General features: G+C 58.5%; 1 protein-coding gene across 1 annotated transcript in view; it reads left to right on the top strand.

The window, feature by feature from the left end:
* FAM53B (family with sequence similarity 53 member B) overlaps window positions 1–20516 on the top strand; it is a 113655-nt gene that overhangs the window by 88737 nt on the left and 4402 nt on the right. The gene's annotated exons all lie outside the window — the stretch shown is intronic.

The raw sequence follows: 20516 nt of genomic DNA, 5'->3' as shown, positions 1-20516 counted from the left end.
TGCTTCACGGGCACGTTCTGCGCGCATTTCCTGTTGACTCCCTCCTCACCCACACCCACTTCCTTTCCCATCCCTCGCCCCACCCTGGTGGCCCTGCCACCTTAGCTCCACGCAGCCGCCAACGTGCACCCCGTGCCCCTCCTGCTGTCCTGGGCGCGGCCGGGAAGCATGACCCCAGTCCCGTGCCGTCACGTGAGTCCCGAAGGTCCTCCTCTGTGGGCCTCGTGGAGCCAGAGATGTTTCCTCGGCTCGTCTTGGGTCCGCCCTCAACACCTCCAGCCAGGTGCTGGCGGGGGCGACCCCAGAGGAGATCTGGGTCCCACCACAGGTGAGGCGGAAAGAGCACAGGACTTCCTCACGCTCTGCTGCGCCCTAGCTGTGACATGGGGCATGTACTCTCGGCTTCCACGTCAGTGTGTTGGTGACATTCATTTCTCCTCTCCCCCGACAACCGTTGTGCAGACTTAATCACGCTGCTCTGAAGGATCCAGCCCATAGTGGGTCCTCAGCAGGTTGCCTTCCCTTCCTGCGCTTGCCTGACCGTCTGAACGATGCCTACAGTTCATTTGGGGCCTCACAATATACAAATCATCATCCAGTTTGAGGCCCCAAAGCATCTGATTGTCACCGTGTGGGGCTTAGGAGCAGGGGAGTGAGCTGAGGGCGGGGGGCTTGGGCGTCTCCTTGGATGTGGGGAGGCTTCCATGGCTTTCTGCCAGCCGTTCACTCAAGTTCCCGAGGCTCAAATCCCCCGTCTATGAGATGGGACTGATAATAAAGTAGAGGCTCTCAGGAGAGTGGTGGAAATTAAATGAGATGATATTTCAGTACGGTCCAAGTGGTCAGAAAACACTGGCCCTGATAACCTCACTCTGAGCACCCCTTGCTGACCTCATCCCTTCTCAGACTGTGAACTCCTCAGAGGTGGCCACGCGTCCCTTGCTCTGGGTTCCCGTCTAGGGCTTCGTGCCAAGCGATGGCCCTGCCGGGAGGTTGACTACGTCACCCTGCCGTGGCGATCCCTGGACACCTCGGATGGATGGAACCTCACTTTAGACCTGGAGGGAACAGTGGCCATGCGTTCAGACTGCCTCGGCTTGCCATAGGCACTTCTGCAGGGGGAGAGGGGTGTCAGCAGCTCTCCCAGAACTCCTGGGCATGTGTCATGCCTGCTTCTAGCCTCCCCTAAAGTAACATTCCCAGTATTGCAGTCTAACAAGGGAAGGCAGGGCTCACGTAAGGGGGGGTGGAGGAAGAGCCACAGAGAGCGACCTTTGCCGCTTGCGCCGGGAGGGCAGGGACACTGAGTCACGTCCACTGAGAGTCTGATCTTGTGTCTTCAGCCCATGGCTTAACATCCCAAAGGCCCAGAGCTGAGAGCGAAAGGACCGAGGGAGGAAATGGCAGGTGGAGCCATGACAGTGGGTGCGTTTCTCCTCCCTCTCCCAGCCGGCACTGCAGCCTGCTTGGGATTCTCTCTCGCCTCTCTCTGCCCTTCCCCGACTTGTTCTCTCTCGCTCTCTCAAAATAAATTAATAAACATTTAAAAAAACCCCAAAAAACAGGCTCAGGGAAGGTGTTTGAGCCCACCCAGGGTCCAGAGCAAACGTAGTCTGCATCAAAGCTGCAGGGGGAACATTCTTAACTGCACCCAGCAAATGCCTGCGAGCAAGCAAGCTGCAGGTACAGATCGGGGACCTGGGTGGGGGAAGGGGGGGAGACGGAATGCTGCCATCTTAAGACCAGAGTTTCTCAGCCTCGGCACTGTTGGCGTCTCTGGCTCGATGACTCTTTGTTGGAGGGGGGAGGGGCTGTCCCACTGTCCCATGTCGTGGGATCCCTGCCTCTCCCCACCAGATGCCCACGGTCCCTGCGCCTCCCCACGTCACGACAGTCCCTGCAGTGACATTGTGCGACGGAGAACCACAGGTGGAGTGAAAGACCTTGGCCTCCCTGGTGGCCACTGACTCTGGGGCTCTGTTACGTGTTTGGCCTCAGACAAGAAACCTGATCCTTCTGAACCGGGCAGTGGCAAAGGACAGGTGCCTTCTCCGTGCCCGCTCAGCTCGAGTGCCATGCAGGGTGGGTGGAGCTGGGCGGTGGGGCGTCCCGTTACCTGCGGACACGGGCAGTACAGGGCCTGCTGCCCCTCCGATGGGTGTGTTGGCTTTGCCAGCCCCACGTTTTCTGTTCTCTCCATCTCTGAGTCCATGTCCCCAGAGCTGGGAAGGATGGGGACGCTGTCTGATGGCTTCCCAGGCGATGCTGGGGTGGCCCCGACCCTCTCCAGGGGGAGCAGGCCAGCAGGCGTTTGCCAGACCGCTGCCGGCGGTGTGCACCACGGCTTTTCATGAGAAAAGGCGCCGGAGTCCCACTGCCACGGCAGAGAGCCATCTTGCTCATTAATCAGGACTTCAGGATTCTTGGGGCCATCTTAGCAACTGCTTGGCACCAGCCCTACTCGATTTGCCGTCACCTGTCTGCCGTGAGAGCGGGCCTCTCCTGGGAGACCGGAGGAGGGAGGGTGCCGCCACCAACCGGGCCCGTCCCCAGAGCCTGTTTCAGGGGCCGAGACTGCGCCTCTCAGCGGGGCCCCAGAAAGCGCTCCGTTAGGACCAGTGTTGTTTTTGTTAGGACTCTCCGTTTTCAGCGTAAAAGCTTAGAAAAGCGAAGCCGGACCCATGGTCCCAGGCCTTCTTTTGAGGACGAGGAGGAGGGGGCAGGGGCCGGCTCTGCTCAGAGAGCACCGTGATGGCAAAGCCTCTGGGCGGGCCCTGGCTGCCCCTTCCTGTGCTGAGGGCCCATCCAGCTCCTTGCGGGGCCACCAGGGCACCCTCGGACTCCCCCATCGAGCCTGAGCTTGGTCACGGCTCTGCTGCTGCCACCCCCGAGAGAGGTGGCCACTGCTGGGGTCTTCGCCTCGAGGGTCTGGTTTCTCCCCTGCATTTCATCTTATTCGGGGGACAACGCAGGCCCCCTCAGATCCCCACTCGGGGGCAGGTGCTCCAGCAGTGCCGGGCCCATAGTCAAGAGACCCGAGACCCCATCCCTTCTGTCTCCCAGTCTCCCGACCAGAGGAGGCTCTGGCTATCCGCCTCTGCGTCCCTCCCCCATTTGCATTGTCACCGCCACCCCAGGACCCGCCCGCCTTCCCTGGTCAAGCTTTCGGGCTTTGCTCCTCTCTCTAGAGGCCCCCTCCAGGCGCCATCTCGGAAACAGACATCCCCAGCCTTTGCGAGCAACCCAGGGAAGTGTCCTCTGGCTTCCTCCTGCGGCAGAAAGTTTTGAGCAGTGCGCTTCTGAGACGTGCCTGGGGGAGGACCTCATGCTGCTCAGATACCCCGGTAATTTGGAGCAGAGCTGCCGACGCTGCGCAGGTCAGCCGGAATTAACGTGCATTTTGCTGAAAAACAGAGTCGCCCCCCACATCTTCGTCCTTTGCCGGGCTAGGCACTGTCCTGGAATTCTAAAGGGCGCCAGGAAGGGAGGCGGCAGGGCAGCAAGAGCCCCTCGTCCGTTTCTGGGGGGTGTGATTGGCCCTGGTGGAGCCCAAGCTCTTTGGTTTGCTAGCAGAGCTTCTGAGCGTGGTGGCCGCTGGGCCGTGCGGTGCTCAGCAGTCATGGCGTTGGCCGTCACCGGGCGAGGCCGTGTGTGCCCCACACGTGCTAGCCCGGCCATTCCTCAAGGTAGCGTCCTCATTGCCGCTTTCCACTTGAAACAGGCCCAGAGGGCCAGAGTGGCTCGGCATTGGGGAAACAGCTAGAATGTGGCGAGGCCTGGGTCCTTCCTTCTTGCCAACCATGACTGTCTCAACAGTCGCTTGCTGGCTTGCAGCTTGCTGGCCTGCTGTCCTCCGGGCGTCTCGGGGGCCGGCGGGGGGTGGTGGATTTGCCCCCAAGGCGTGTCAGCCCTGGAGCAGGGCCCACTCCCACCCAGGCTCGAAAGTGTTCCGCAGACCCCAGCGGCCGATGCCCAGACGGGCCCCGCTCCTTCCAGAGGCCCCTGCTCCTCGCCTGCCAGTCGCCCCCGGAAGAGCCCAGCATTCACAGCTGCGCCTGAACCTTCAGTCTGGGCCCCTCCCCAGGAGCGCCCTGGGAGGGATCACACTTTTAATTAGCCTGGTTTGGGGACGGCAGGCTCCAAAGCCCCTGGAGGTGAATGCGGCCGCCTCGCTTTTGGAATCGGCTGCCAGTGGACACAATGTAGCTGTAGGAATGAAAATGAGGAAGAGAAAGACCCCCAGGCTGGGGTTTTTAATTGGCACGGTCCTCCCAGCCCTGCGCCCGCCTGCCGGCCCTCCCGGGGCTCTGTTTGGGGCGGCCGGGCCCAGGCTGCGAGCGGCGGAGCCTTTCACGGCCTCAGACTGATTTAAGTGGCCCTGTATAGATCCCGGCAGCCCCCGCTGAAAGGCCCGGCGCGGTCTCCGTGCCGTTGAACCCTGGGAAATTTATCAGCCACCTGCGCGTGGTGAATGGTGATAACCGCTGAGAGCCCCGCCGAGCAGCCTGGCCTTCAATGGGCCCCGGGCCCTGCCGGAGAGAAAAGATTTTTCTAAAGCCGCAATTAATTTTTTTCCCCCAATCAATCGGGAGGTTGCTTTCTTGTTTTCAGCCGGGTGAGTGGGACGCTTGATTCTGTGCGTCTCCGCTAACCTGGGCGCTCCGGCAATTGATGTTCCTCTCGAGAGACAGAGCACGGCTTTAGTTCTCACCCGCCACCGAGGACGGGACTTTTTTGTTTGTGTTTTGTGTGTGGGTCTCTCTGCCTTTCTCTTTTTCTTTCTCTTAAGATCATCTCAAGCTAACAGTGAGAAAAAAGGCATGTGAGCCATTCCGCCTGGGCAGGTCCCACAATACCTTCAGGAACGTCCATTTTTCTTGCTTTCATGGAAACACTATGAGGTCTCTCTTGCCGGGGACAATGGCGAGATTAAAGAGGGAGGGAGCACGAGAGAAAGCGGGAAGTAGAAAGGCAGTTCAGCCCAACCGCCCGAGAGCTTTATGCTGCCATTTAAAGGGGTTTATCCTGGACTCGCCCCCGCCCTGCCGGAAGGATTGGCTGAAACCTCTTGGTTTATACCTAATTTTGCAGTGAGAACCAGTTTTAAGTGCAGAAGAGAGAGAAGGCCCCCCTTGGTCTCCGGAGTCAGTCATGGCGTTTCTGCGAACATAAACTGTGCCTGTATGTGTGTCTGTGTCGGGTACTGACCCACGGGGTCTCAGGTTCCTTGTTCACTCGGGGACATTGCTGCCAGGACGTCAGCCTGGCTGCTGTTGTGGCCGAGCGGGATGCCTGCAAGCCAGCCTGAGCACCGTCTGTCTGTCAGGGCCGCCAGGGCAGGGCTCACCCTTCCCCCCAGCCCGCCCCAGGCCAGTCCTCCTAGGCAGGGGAGGTGCCAGGCTTGAGAAGTGGCATCTGGGGCTGTCTGGGCTCTGCCAGGCCCGTCTGTCACAGCAGAATCACTCTGGCCCCTCTGCCTCGACCTTGAAGCCGGCCTCTCCTGCTTTGCTCCAGGAGAGCTTGTGGTGTGAGAGAGAGGCCTGTCGCTATGGGTCTGTCCATGTGCGTGGCTCTGGCTTTCACCCCCTCTTGTCTGGGGCCCCAGCCTCGTCAAGATCCCTGACCTGTTTGCTGGGCAGATTGCTGATAAGCCTCGACACAGCCAGCGTCCTGGAGAGGGAGAAACTAGCCAAGGGCTGTGTGTCCCAAGTGCTGTAGCCCCACGACTGGCTGCATGCAGCTGCAGTGACCTGCCGGTTAGGGCCCCCCCCCCCCCCCCCCCCGTGACTCATTCTCCCTCAAGGTCTGCAGGGTGATATGTGCACATGCCATTTTTCTCAGATGGAGAAGGGCTGTTCTCCCCGGGTGACCTCACAGGCTCCTCAGCCACTGTAGGCCTCAGCTTCCTCATCTGTAAAGTAGGAGACTGACATTTGTCTCCTAGGGGTCCCGGAGGGATGGGCGAGGCCACGGGCACCGAGATTCTTGCCAGCACTTAGTAGACGCCCATTTCAAGGGAGCACGAGTGTCCGAAGCTCCCAGTGTCTTAAGGCCCGCCTCTCTGCTTGGAAGAGAGGGTAGAGGAGGGGCCAAGGGGCAGGGACCTCTCTTGGGGGTGGGCCGGCCTCTCGGTCTGCTTGTTTTCTAAGGCTATGGTGGCAGCTCCCACAGGGATTTGAGAGCCTTATCCCCCGAGGCCGCTGTGGCTCTGGCTCCCCATTCCAGGGGAACCCAGGCCTCTGCCAATGACACACGGGGCCTGGCGGCTCCTTTTTGTGGTAGCCGCTTGCAGATGGGAAATGAGGGACTTCCCCATGGGTTCTGTGCTTTTTCCAAACTGTCATACATTTTTATTTTTGCAAGAGAGAAGTGGGCTCATTTCCTGACTCGGGCCCAGCCAGTGATGGTCTGAGGCCAGAGGCTGAGGCTGCAGGCCTGGAAGCTGGTCTCCTGGTGGCGGGCACCTCCTTTGGCCCCACTACAGCTCGCCTTACCCTTCTGGACCAGGAGAACCACTGAGGGGGTCGGAGTCAAATTGACCGTGTCATCAGTCACTGTAGGAATTGCAGCATCTTGAAGCAATTACAAGATGGCAGAGCTGTGTGTGTGTGTGTGTGTGTGTGTGTGTGTGTGTGTGTGTGAGAGAGAGAGAGAGAGAGAGAGAGAGAGAGGGTGAGAGAAATGTGCACGTGCACGTGCATATGCATACATTTACGTCCAACAGGAAGAAGGAGCAGGGGCCAACCTGGGACTCTCAGGAAGATGCCTGGGATTCTCTGCACATCGAGGGTGTTGTAAATGCCACCCTGCTGGGTTCCTTTGTTTTGTCTTGTTGGTTTGCCTCCTCCTCGGTGCTTTTAGCCTTTTCCCCCTGACACATCATTCATCACCTGGGGGTGGGCTCCAGGGGAAAGTCATATACTCACGGCCTTTGCCCCTTCCTTCTATCTGGCCAGGGGCCTGGCCCTGCGTGGGGTCAACCTGAGCACATCCTCCCGCCTGGCCTCTTGCCTGGCTGTTGCCTGGCTGGTGTCCCAGATCAGGGGGGCCCCGTCCTTTCCCTCTTTCTCTCCTTCCTACACCGTGGCACTTGGTCCCGCAGACAGACTGCTGGGGTTCAGATCGTCCCCGCTTTCCCCCCATGTGGCCTTGGCACGTTCCTGACCGTCTGCTGATGGTGTTGTCGTGGGGTTGTTGTGAGCATTCAGCGGGATGGTCCCTGTGAAGCTCACTGTAAGTGCCCAGTAAACGTTAGCTCTGCTGTCGTCAGAGGCCCACAGCTGCTAGGACACGAGAACGAACCCCCAGAAATGCCGACTTTGTTCCCAAATGAGACAAGATTCCAGGGGATGACGGGTGGAATTTACAGTAGCTCGACCCTGTGAGTCAGTTTTCTATACGTGAAGAAATGTCTGGATTTAAGCGTGATTTAGGGCTGCTACAAGCCTTGCACATTCCTCGGGGGCCGTCTCGGGGGCCATCTCGGAGCCTTCGTTGTCCCCAGAGCCTTTGGCTGTTGGGATTTTTACCAAGTAGCAGGTGAGGATTGCGCTGGTGGCTTGGTGGTGGAAATTAGGTTGGGTTTCCGTTCTGAATTTCGGCAGCGTGATGGGTAAGGGCACAGGCTTTGAACAGACAGAGCCGGGGTCGAGCCTGGCCCCACCACTGCCCTCTGGGAGTTGGCCGAGTCAACCTTCAGCTGTCTGCATGTGCGTGGGGTGCTGACAGAGCCTGTCTCTTGGCATCAGAGGCTCATGTGGTGGAGCCTGGAGGTTCCCCCCGGTGCTGGTCCTGCGCATCCGTCTCAGGTATATTAACTCGGAACGTGAGGGCTTCTGGGGCCTTCTAGGTGCCTCTCGAGTGGCGGGTGCTATGTTCGCATATCCTGCCAAACAATTTAAACAGCAGCGAACAAAGGAGAAAAAATAGAAAGGGAAAAAATAAGCCTATCAGGAAATTAACAGTTATGTTGAGGTGTGTCCCTGGGAAAGTCAAAGAAACAGAGACCCGCCCTGGCCAACCCTTCCGGAGCCCGCGGTCAGGCCTCCAAGTGGGAGCCACACTCTGTCAGCAGGCTGATGCCTCGAGCCGGGCCATCCAGCCGCACGCTCCCTTCCACCCGAGGTCAGTGTGGCGATTCCCGTCATGGGAGTGGAAAGGATCCGTCCAGGGTTGCCAAGCTAGAGAGCACAGACACCCCTATCTGTTCGGTCGCGTGTTCGGGGCCACACCTATTCTACTGAAGATAGGGCTCTTTCACAGCCCCTTGTGGACCTCCTGGCACCTCCAGGGCCCCTTACAGAAACGTCTCCTGGCTGCCTGCTCCTGGCCCAGAACCTGGGTTTCCTGCCGGTCCTGGTGGAGAGCACTGAACCCCCTGCCATGCTGCCCCATCCGTGGAGCCCAGGAGCCCCTGCACTAGGGGTTCCCTGCCCAGGTGCTCCTGGCTAGCAGGGACCGAGGAGTGCCTTGGGCTGGGGGCCACGAGTGTCTGGAAGTCGAGTGAGCACAGCCCAGCCTCCCGAATCGGGGCACTCCGTGTCCATGGTTGTCCGGTTGCCCCCCATCGTTGCTCCCTGTGGCTGCACTGGGCAGGGCTGGGACTCTGAGCCACGTCTGCTGATCCAGACGCCCTGAGGTCCGCGCCCTGCCACAGCATTGGATCTGGTTGGGGAGATGGACGAGAAGGTGGGTCATCCCAGGAAGGGTGCCCGGTGGGCAAGAGCCCAGGGCGAGTCCCCCAGCCCCACCCCATGGCTAAGCAAGTGTCTCGCCTGCCTCCAGGGGAGCTGAAGCCCTCAGGTGAGGCGGTCCTCTGATGGGGCCCCCAGGGCTAAGGGGCACCGGGACCCCACGCACCGTGTCACTGCCACTCACCTTGGCCCTGCCCAGAGAAGCGGAATGTGCCCAGGAATGTCCTGCCACGCCCGGTGCCGGCAAGCCTGTCCATGGCCACCTGCCCTGCTCGGGCAAGCTGGGGCATGGCCCGGCCGGGCCGCTGCCACTCCTCGCCCCCACGGGGCTCTGGTGGCCAGTGCGGGCCCGCACCTTTCCCCAGCATGCCTGGAATTCTGCTCTCGCGGTGAGACGCGGATGGGTGAACGGCTCTCCTGCTGCTGCTCAGGCCTCTCTGCCTCCATCTTGGCGCAGCTGGGCGCCATAAAGCGGCGTTGAAATCCCGCTGAGTCGGGCCCTGTGTGTGGTCTCATCTCGTTGCCGCCAGAGCCCCCACGAGAGTGGTTTTATTTCCCCGTTTTACAGAGGGGGAAAGAGAAACTGAAGTTGCCTAAGGGGCTCGAGGAGGCACCGTCCTGGTAGCGGAGGTTGGGGGGGGGGGGTTCTGCCCCAGACGGGTCCCATGTCAACCTGTTACTCAGTACCCGACCCCATTCCTCTAGACCTCAGGGGTGCGGTGAGCAGACCCGTTCCCTGGCTGGGCCCTCCAGAGCCCGCCAGCCCACCCATGGATGTGGGGGCAGGGGATGGCGTTGTAGTTGGGCTACGGAGAAAGAGGTTTGGGAAAGGGGTGATCCTGGCTGGGGGAGGGCACCCCCTGGAGGAGCTGAGTGGGCAGGGAGGCCGCGGGCGAGGCCGGAATGAGCAGAGCTGCTGGGGCCGCTATGAGCGGCCAACCAGGCCTGTGGCCCTGGAGTGAGACGTTTGCTCTTCGTGAAGCCTCAAGGAGGAAAACGCTGGGTCAGGTTTGAGCCACGTTGAGCTGAGAGACCCTGGAGACATTCATGGGGCCCGCTGCTACGTCCGGAGGTTGGAACCGGGTCTGGCCTCAAGGGGGCCGTTTGGGACCACGGGGCAGAGGAACAGTTCTGATTTGGATTTGGTGCCAGGCCTCAAGTCAAGTCAAAGCTGGTGAGGCACGGCAGCCTCTCAGGGCAGGGTGGGGACACCCTGGGCTCATGCAGGACGACTGTCTCGTTGTGCAGATGGGCCCAGAGCCGGCAGGACTTTCCCAGGACACGCCCGTTGTGTGGCAGGCTGGGGCCAGAAGCCAGGTGCCCGCATCCCCATCAGGCATATCCTGGATAACGCTGCCCTTGGAGCACATTCGTCATCTCTTACCTCCTACAGCCTGCCGTGAGGCCCAGAGCCAGCAAGGGTGACCCTTGGGAACCACCTCTTCCCAGAACAGAGGAGATGGAGGCCCAGAGGGGAGCAGGGTTTGCCCGAGGCCCTCCTAAATGGCGCCGAGACCTTGCTTCTGATGCCCCCGCCAGGGACCATTCTCCTCCCTGCAGCACCTTCCCACTCGGACTCCTGTCCTTGACCCAAGTCACAGAGCAGGGCAGGGGCCGATGTCACCTGCCGTGGCCAGCTTCCTAGCCAATGAGGGGCCTCTCCGGGTGTGGGGAGGGAGCCTACCTTGACGCTGCAGGGGTGAGGGCAGCTGGACGTTTTGTACTGGTCCTCTGGGGCCTCTTCTCAGAGGACCTTGACAGAACAGGGTACCCCGTGTGTGGTGGGGGCCTGGCACATCCCTTCTCCCCGAGCCCGCCCTCCCACTGTGACCACGTCGACAGGTGCCGAGCGCCGAGGAGAGCCAGCACTGTCTGTAACCACGCAGGACGCTGGCCCCCAGGGGTGACGAAGGGTGTGTGTACCCACCGGGGAGCCAGGCTCATCCTAAGGTGGGGGGCACGTTGTCATCTGAAAGGGGCGGCCTGTGAGGGGCTTCTGGACTTCTGCCCTTCTCCGTGCTGAGGCCCGTTCGAGCAGATAAATCAGGCAGGTGTGTTCCCGCAGCATTTACCTACCTTTCTTCCTGATTTAGATTCTGGTGTTGGGGAGGAGAGAAGAGGTCCTACCCCCCACGTGCCAAACTGAAAGGAAGTTCAGCTGAGTCTGAACTTAATCTCTGCTTCTCATCTCTTTGCCAGATGTAGAAATACGACGGCAGGTAGACAGGGGGCTCCGACCCACCCACCGTGATCGTGGAAGACTGGCCCCGAGGTCCGTCTTTGGCGTGTGTCCTAAAGGCCCCTCGTGATGGTGCCACCGTCAGGCAGGGCTGGACAGCTGCTCTGAATGGCTGACGCGGGCCCGTGTGGACAAGGCTGGCGCACCATCCGAGCAAGGGGCCTTGTTCTGGGAGAGCCGGGGTTTGGGCACAGAGCGGCCCCCGGCCCCACCTTGGGCCCCCGCAGAGCCTGGCAGTATTCTGTCACGGAGCCCGAAGCCCCTCACCAGCTTCTGCCGGGTGGGTGGGCGGGGAGCCACGCAAACCTCAGCGGCGTCGAGATGTTTCCCAGGGATTTCCCCCCAACCGTGTTCTGTGAAAGCGCCCACCGGCCGAGTGGGCAGGCCTGCACGCTGGCCGCCCACACACACACGTCTGGCGCATGTGTGGCCCATTTGCCGGTTCGGGGTTGGCACTTCCTGATGTTTTCACATCCTGTGCTTGTAAGAACCTCACATTTAATTTGGTGATTATTAAGTGCAGGAACTCAGGGCTGGGAGGGCTACACGGTTTTGCAAAGGGCCGTTTTAAAAAATGCATAAGCCTCGCTCCTGCCAATAAGGGAAGAAAGAAAATCAAAAAGAACTTTGATGAAGAAACAACAAAATGATTTAAAAAAGTTTTTAAGTTTACTTTTTCATAAATCATACAAATATTATAGATATTATTTATAAATAATTAGTTACAAATATTATTTACAGATAGATGAAGAGGGTCGGGGGAGGGGCAGAGGGAGAATCCCAGACAGACTCCACGCTGTCGGCACAGAGCCCGATGTGGGGCTCAATCCCTCAAACCCTGACATCATGACCTGAGCTGAAATCAAGAGTCGGGCACTCAACCAACTGAGCCACTCAGGCACCCCCAAATATCAACATGACTTAATATGGAAATGGGGGTCTTCTTTTTTTGAAAATGTCAGTGACCATTTGAATAAGGTTTTGCCCGAGGGTCATCCTTTTACTTCATTTCTAACTTGGTATATATCTTTCTCTTACACACACACACACACACACACACACACACGCGTGCACGCATGTATATGTATTTTTTGATAGTTACAGTCACACGTTGGGTGCAGATATTACTTAAAAATAAAATCTTAAGGCATTAAAAAAATTAAAATCTTTAAAGCAAAATAAAAGGTTTAGTTTAGTGGTTTTCTTACATTCCCCAGTGTGTATGTTCCTATTGGTGTGCCTGTGGATCACCACAGTCCATTTTAAAACCTTTCATTGCCCCAGAAAGAAGCCCCGGGCCCCTAGCAGTCACTTCCCAGTGCCCTCAGCCGCCCCCAGCCCCAGGTAACCTATAATGACTTTGCGTATGGATTTGTCTGTTCTGGACTTTTCACGTAGGTGGGATCCTGCAGCACGTGGTCTGTCACGTGGCTGCTTCCACTCAGCATCATGTTTCCCAAGTTCACCTCTGTCGTAACAGGTGTCCGTGATTCTCCTTTTCGTGGCCAGATAATATTCCGTCGTTCCCAGACCACATTTCCCTTATCCATTCGCTGGTTGATGGGCAGTGGAGTTGTTTCCACTTTGGGGGCAGGAGGAAGGATGCTGCTGTGAGATCTCGTGTACGCATTTTTGTGTAGACGTGTCTTCATCTCTCCTGGGTGTGTACCTAGGGGTGGAGTTGCTGGGTCACATGGTAACCCTCTGAGAAACTGCCAGATTGTTTTCCAGAGCGACTGTACATTCCCACCAGTGCTTTCGGCATCTTTTTGACACATGTAAGTTCTTAATCACATTTATTCATTATTTTATGGCTTTAGATTTGGAGTTTTAGAAAGGTCCCTTTATCCCAAGATTCTAGAGGAATTCTGTGTTTCTATGATTTATATCACAATCTTTGGTCAGTGTGGGTGGAGTGTGTGAGAGCCCTCTATGTTGTTGTTGTTGTTAATGGCTCTCCATTGGTGACAAAGTATTGTCATAAAAATTGAAATTGAAAATTCCCTGAATTTTCCATTGAAAATTCCATCTTTTTCCTCTCTACTTTGAGATTCCCCCTTTATAAGCACTGGGTCTGTTTTGTAACATCCCCTGGTCTCTGTGTGTCCTCACACGGCCCGTATACCCTTAGTTGTTCAGGCTTTGTTAGATGTTTTAGCATCTGATAGGGAGAGTCTCTCCTCAGCGTTCCGTACAGTTTTCCTGATTGCTCTCTCCTGTTTATCTTTCCAGTAAACACTTGAGAATCATTTTTGTTTTAAGATGGCAGGGGAGGTGCTATTGATATTCTGGGAATTAACTTGGGGAGAATTTATGCTTTTTCTGAGGTTAAGTCTGCAACATACCATGTTATTCTCTGTCTGTGCAGGCCTCCGTTTGTGTTCTTTACAGTTTTCTTCAGATCATTTTTCCCAGTTCTTAGGTTTTTATTCCTAGAGATTCTACCTTTTGTGTTGCTATGGTGTCTGCTCTTGCGAGCAGGTTTGGGTAAAAAGGGCAGTTGGATTTAACCACCAGTAGTCTATAGATTTTGTTTCAAAAGCCGAGCCCCATGACCCCTTCGCCAGGCAGTGCTGTGTCTCGAGAGTGCCTCGGGGCACACCCTGTGCACCTGAGCACAGTACCAGGCACAGGGGGGCAGAGTGTGGACGGGAGGAGCTCAAGCTTGCCAAGCCACCTTCATTGGCCTCTTTGGTGCTGTCACTGCAGTTAATTCTCCAAACAATGCTGGGACTTTGTTTGGGGCTCTTAATTAGCCCCATGGTCCAAATGAGAAACTGAGGCTCAGAAGCGTAATGATTGGCCAAGGTCCCACAGAGGGCACGTGGGAGCTGGGATTCCAGCCCGGGCTTGTCCAGTCTTTCCTGGGCTGCCATCCTACCTGAGGATCAGACGTTCTCCTGAGCACAGCCCAGAAGTCAGAGGTCTGGTTGCACAGCAGCTAGCTGTGCCGCTTGGGGTGGGTCTCATCCTGGGTCTGGACCTCAGGCTGCCAGTCTGCAAAGTGCACGTGGTAGACTGGTTGACAGTTTGCTCGCTTTTGCTCACTTTTGCAGAAAGGATCCTCTTTTTCTGGAACTGAGACCTAGAGCTGCGAGAGCCCCCTACTCTGTAGTCCTGGCTCCCTGTGCCCTGACATGGCCCTCGGAGCACCCAGCTCCAGGTAGCTGTGCAGAAACCAGTGCCCACCATGCCCTCTGAGGACCCGCCTTCTGTGCCCCCAGTCTTGCTGCTGTAGAAGCTGCATGCCCCCCCCCCCCACACACACACCATGTGCATGCTGGCAGCACGTTAGCCTTGGCCGCCCGCCAGAGCCCTGTGTGCTTTGGAAAGGTCCCTCGACTTTTGTTAGGCAAGGAATTCTCACGCCAAAAGCCGAGATCGAGGTGGCTTCGCAAGTCCTGTCCTGAGTGGCTGGCTGGGATGCGTGCCGCAGAAACAAAATGTTTATTTTCCGATTGCCAGAGTGCTGGAAGGCTCTTTGGCATGGGCTTCTACACCTTCTGTGTCCGGGCAGGCCATCTGCCCCCTGGGGGCCTGGTGCAGAAACAATGTCTGCCAGTGTGGCCTGGGGGAGGAGGGGCGCCATTCAGCGGGCTCGCAGGGCTCTGGGCCACCAAGTCCTGTCCTTGCCCACAGCACCCTGGGGACCTCAGGGCTGCACAGATACCTACAAGCCAAGCCAGGTGGGGCTAACCAGCTGGGTCCCTCCTTCTCGTCCCCCCAGGCTGCACTGAGCACCCACTGTGAGGCAGCCGCTCAGCCAGGCAGTGGGGTGTAGGGTCCAGGCTGTGTGGGACCAGGCGGAGCACACACAGGCTCGCGGTTGGCTTCCAGAAGGGACAACGTAAGGCTGAGTTTCGGTGGGTAAATGGGAGCCTGGCAGGTGAAGAAGTGTTCAGTCAACATTAGCGGCCTCTACAGAAGTGAGTTGGGGAAACCGAGGCACAGGAAGGCAGGGACTTCCTAGTAAGTGCCCAGGGCCATCCTTCTGTCCCACAGACACTCCCTGGCCCGCTGGGCTGTTTGGTTCTAGAACCTGTGATCTGGGAAGAGCCCCGAGGAGCCAGTGCCAGCCAAGTCAGCAGCGCTCCGCGGCCCCAGAGGCTCCCCTTGGGGGCAACTTTATTTCCTATTTTCGGGCTTCAGCAACCCAGGCTTATCTGGGTTTCCCTGATTCCTGTGGGTAGAGAAGCAGTCCGGGCTCAAAAAGGCTGCCTCTTGTGGAGTCCAAAGGGAAGCATTTCACAGAATAGGGCTGGGCCTTGACACAGGCCTGGGCGAGCAGCTGGCCCGCCCTCCGCAGGAAGCAGGGCTGGGCCGTGGCGGGGGCATGACGATGAGGTGTCCGGAGCAAAGGGCTGGACTTCCCAGGGCCCCGTGCGGCCACCTTCAGCGCGGGCCGGCTCGCACCCCCGTGCTCAGCCATCTCCAGTCCCTGTCACCAGACCCAACCGGCTTCCTCGGGCCCCGGGGCTTCTTGTGAGAGAGACGCGTACGTGCAAGATTCAGATTTATCAAACATGGTTTCAAGTTGGGCCCGACAGATGCTGGTACCTTTTTCTCTTCTGTGAGATAGTTCAAAACGACGACGACCGAAAACCCAAACACCCCAGGAAACCTCACGTCTTGCCTTCTCGGTTGTTTCTGTGCCAACTTCCAGCATAAATGAGACTTAGAAAATTTCTAGGCCGCTCGCCATTCTCGTGGCCTGGTGTTTTCTTGATACTCAGAGAGTTCTGTTCCCATGAAAATGTCTCTCTGGGGGAGGAAATGCCTCTGCTTAGGCAGAGCCTTGAGCCCAGAACGTCAGAACGGCCGCCGGGCTCCTGGAAACTCAGGCCAGGACGGGGACCGGGTCTGATCATCCTGACTTGTTGGTTGGAGCTGTTTATGTCCCTCTTTCTGGAGGGATTTGAGATGGCGCCCTAAAAATGTGTCACACAAAGAGGTTTGTAAAATTGGATTCAAAAGAGGAAGGCAGAATTAGCAGGAGGAGAAGCAGAGGTCCATCTGGAAGGACACGGGCAGCAGTAGGAGTGGAGGGGCTCTGCCTCCTCCCCTCTGGGCAGGGGTGCGCCTCCGGGAGGCGGGTTTGCCCCGGCTCGATGCTCAGGGCGGCTTCCCGTGGGCGCTGTGCTCAGGACACCGAACGTCCGAGGAGAGGGACCCGGCGACTGCTCCTCCCCAGCAAACGCCCGGGAGGCCAGCTCCACTGTTGGGACTCTGGGGTCAGCCTCTGAGCGGGACCCGGGTTCCTGTCCTGGAGGGTCAGCAGTGGGGGACCTAGACTTGGGCCCGGTTCTTCCAGGTCCAGCAGCTCTGTCCGAGCTCCTCCATCAGGCCTTCTACGTTCAGGGGCCCAGGGAGGCGGGAATGAGAAAACCCACCTGTCCCCCTCCGTCAGGAGAATGGGGACACAGCACTCCGACAGCCTACCTGGGCCCCGTCCTCGTCCGCAACCTCCAGCCTCCTCCCGTTCTCGGGAGAAGTCTGTTGTCCCGCCACCAGCCTTATGCCCTGGGCTGTTCTTGATAAAGCGTGTGGTGCGGTTCGGCTAGTGGATGATTCTGGAGGCCTCCCTCGTGCCCCTCCAGGCTGGCATCAGACCAGTAGCCCCGGGCGGAGGAGGGGAGTGAGCTCGTGGGCCCAAGTCGGCGTGTGCAGCAAGATGGGACCAGTTGTCTGTTGAGCTAGTGGAGTTTCCCGAGGGGGGATGTGGGCTTCAGCTTGGAGCTCCAGCCAGAGATGCTGTCAGCTGGAGGGGCTGTGCCTTCGCCGGACTCGTCACAGCGTGGGTTGGGGTAGGGGCCTGGGCGTGGAGAGGCCGCCGCCGCCCGGGGTCTGATGGGTCTCCGTCTGTGAGGATCACGCAGAGTTGTGCCAGGGGTGCACCGCAGAGGGCGAGGACCTTTGTCTCCGTCCCCAGAGCTGGGCCGGGGGGCTCCCACCCAGGAGGGTGTAGGAGTGAGTATCTGCACAGAAAGGGCATGGGGGTGGGGGGGAGCACTGTTCCTGGCTGGGAAGCCCTGGGAAGACGGGCGGGGGCAGGCTGGAATGTGGCTGGCTAGAGCTGAGGTCTGGCAGGTCTGATGGGAACATCTTGACATTTAGGGGCTCCTTTCTGAAGTCGCCCCAGACTCTAGCACTGGGGTGCTGAGCACTGTTCCCGGCCACTGGCCTGAGGCCACACTGATCACTCTTTCTGATCTTTGCGACCTGAGCAGGCTTGTGCCCAAGTCGGTGGCCAGTTCCTGGGCCAGGGCTGGGCCTGAAGAGAACAGAGTTTGGGGCAGACATTTTTGAGGGCACACAGGCCTCCAGGCCTCCAACAGGCCCGTGCAGCGTCCTGTCGCGTGAGCTGCTAGGAGAGAGGCTGGGCGGGACTCTGCCCCCAGGGCGTGGTGGGCACAAGGGAGCCGTACACCCTGGGTGTCTGCAGGCATTGGGTCGGCTCACCCAGGGCGGGGGAGTCTGGGCAGGACACACACTGCCTCGTTGTGTCAGTCACATTCTTCCTTGGTGGGTGGGGCATGCCACCAGCTGCGGCATTCAGCGGGCTGGTCTTGGCTTTTCCTGTGGCTCAGATGGCTGAGTTTGAGTCAACAAAGCTTTCAAGGTGACACTGGCTTTGCAGCCAAGGGGCAGGTGCCTTTGGGGACTATTGGGTGGGGTTCAGTGACAACCTGGGCTTTGTTTGGGATGATATTCACCAACCAAACCTGGCGGCTTCTTGCCCTGTTTCAAAGCAGAAAGGGCCCAGTTATTCCAGACAGCTGGAGCAGGGTAGACCCCGGTGCCCTTGGCCGCCCTTGACAGAGCAGGTGCGCCGAGGTCCATGGGTTGGAGCGTCTTGTCTGAAGCCTTGGGATTCGGGGCAGAGCCCAGGACTCTCGCAGTCTGTCTGACCTCAGCTCTCTCTAGGGAATACTTGAGGCAAAAGCTGAAAGGTCCCAGCAAACCGGGGTCCCCAGCACCCTGCTGGCGATGTGGCTAATGTTTAACATGATTAGTGCCCAGACACACCCCGAGACATTTGCCGTAAAGTCGGGCGCAGAGCCCTGCACCCTTCCCCGCCTGCACCTTTAATCCACCGGGTCAGGCGGGGTGGCCCGAGCAGCTGGGGAAGGTGAACGTTTCCTGTCCAGGTTTATGCCAGCGCTTCCCACCGTTTCCAGGTTACAGCTCCCAGGAGACAGCACCACCTGTTCAGGTGTTCCGCACACTGGGGTGAACAGACATTGTTATTTTGTAACAGGAGTCCCCTCGCTGTGCACGGGGTACTTTTTTTTTTAATTTTTTTTTTTTAACATTTACTTATTTTTGAGAGAGAGAGAGAGAGACAGAGCATGAGCGGGGGTGGGGTGGGGGGCAGAGAGAGGAGACACAGAATCCGAAGCAGGCTCCAGGCTCTGAGCTGTCAGCACAGAGCCCGACGTGGGGCTCGAACCCACAAACCGTGAGATCACGACCTGAGCCGAAGTCGGATGCTCAACCGACTGAGCCACCCAGGTGTCCCGATTCTTATGTGCTGCACCTTCTGTAGGATGAAGAAACAGACTGCTCAGTGGGGTGGGGGCGCTGGGTCTGGCTCCCCAGGTGCCAGGGCTCCCTGACCTGTCCTCACTGTGTTCCTGTGCCTCCTTTGCCCAGGGCAGCTGGGGACACAGGCTGAGGGGGAAGGTGGACACCCCTGTCCGGGCAAGGCCATCTGCCTTCTGTCTCGTGCCCCCTAGCCAGTTCTCTTGTCCTGGCTCAGGTCCAGACAGGACAGGAGAGTGGCTGGGAGGCAGCACGGGCCCCAGAGACCCTCCCGTTGTAGGCATTTGGGGCCCCCACCCGCCAAGAGTCAGGCTGCGTTGTGATCTGGGAGCGTGTGTCTCCAGCCCTGCAGACTGCGGCCTCGTTGAACCCCACGGCGGCCCAGGCCCGGGGCCAGTCTGGGGTGGGGTCGTGACTGGGGCGGATGGGGTGAAGGGTGTTTCCACCACGGCCTGGGCCAGCATCACGGGTCTGATCGGTGGCCCGGCCCCTCTCTCCTCAATCCTAGCCCTCCTACTCGGAGGCCTCCCCTACCCCCAGCACCCCAGCCTTCACCTTTCTCAGTTAATCAAAAGATTCCAAGAAAAGCAAACCCATCAGAATGGTTTGCTCTGGAGCGTTCAGGAACAACGAGTGTGCACGCGACAGGCACAGCCACCTTCCTCCAGAGAGAGCTTTTCTTTTCCTTTTGCTGAGCCTGTTTCAGTAGCTTGTTCACCGTGTCAGCCGGTGGTCATCTTTATTTCAGAGTGACCTACGAACACTGCAGCCTGTGATCTTGGTGTTCCAGAACCCTGCCCTCATTCCCCTGTGCCCCGCAGCATGCAGGGCCCTCTCTCCTGCCCTCCAGCACATCTCTTCTCTCGAGTCCCCTCTGAAAAGAGACCGCATTGCTGCTGGTCCTGTGGGGGGGTCCCCAGGGCTAGACTGTGGGCACCTCTATCCATCGCAGCCCTCTGCCCTGATTTTTTTTGCTCTGTCGTGAAAGCGGGCAGTTAGCCTCACCCACTTGTGCACAGGGCTGGGCCTGTCCCGTCTGGAGAACAAGTGTCCCCAAGCACCTTGGATCCTGTTTAAGCTGCACCTGCCACTCGGGGAGGCGCCAGGCTGGCCCCACACAGAGGGAGCTCTTGGCAGCCACGCTTTCTGGGCCCTTCCAAGAGCCCTGTAGGACAGGTATGGACCATTGCCTCTTAACAGGTGAGGCCAGGGAGGCTGAAGGGTCTGCTTGAGGCCCCCCAGCCTCCCCTCCAGAAGAGCTGTGGCATCTGCCATCGAGTGCTTGTCAAGGGCACGGGGGGCCTAACCCCCGCTGGAGAATCTGCATCTCCAGGCAGGGCTCAGGCTCCCATGGAAACCAGGTCCCCGGATGGCTGGGATGTGCTCCGGGCTGGGACCTCAGCTCTACCCTCCTGGCCCCGTCTCCCACTCCCGATCGTGGTTGAGTCGGGGGGTGAGCAGTAGAGCCCTCTGTGTGGTCCTGCAGCCTGACGAGGTTCTTACTCGGTCTGGAAATTCACTCTGGAGGTGTTCCTTCTAAGGCCGAAGACCCTTAGCCTCCCCTCGTCTGCAGAGACATGCTTTACGGAACGTTTTATCGTAGGGTATTTGAGGTACTCTTTTCTTTTCGACCCAACAGTGTGACAAGGAAAATCATTTTGGTAAATTTTTGCATGCATCCTAAATTGTTTTCTGAAGATAGAAATCCCAGAAGCGAAATTGCCTGCTGAGGAATGGGGTACACTTTTATCAGACCACCTTTCAGAAAGGTGGTCCTCGCAGGGGTCTCGGCCTGCCCTAGGACTGGGTGGTCCAAGCTCAGACTCTTTCCTAATTGGTGGGCAAATGACTGGGTTCGGTGTCTCTGTTCACGAGTGTTCGTACCGACCTGCCGATGGCCCCTCTTCCTTGTCCAGGTGATGGGGGCGTCTAGGCTTTGGTGGGCCCCCACCGCCCGGAGGACCCATCGCCAGGTAGCGCTGGGAGCTGCGGCCTGGCTGTCTGGGGCGTGCGGTCCTTGGGTTATGGGACAGGCACGTGAT

Source organism: Leopardus geoffroyi, chromosome D2 (assembly GCF_018350155.1).
Source record: "Leopardus geoffroyi isolate Oge1 chromosome D2, O.geoffroyi_Oge1_pat1.0, whole genome shotgun sequence".
Classification (NCBI taxonomy): Eukaryota; Metazoa; Chordata; class Mammalia; order Carnivora; family Felidae; genus Leopardus; species Leopardus geoffroyi.
Note: the sequence above shows the minus strand (reverse complement) of the source record. Positions and strands in the feature narration are given on the sequence as shown.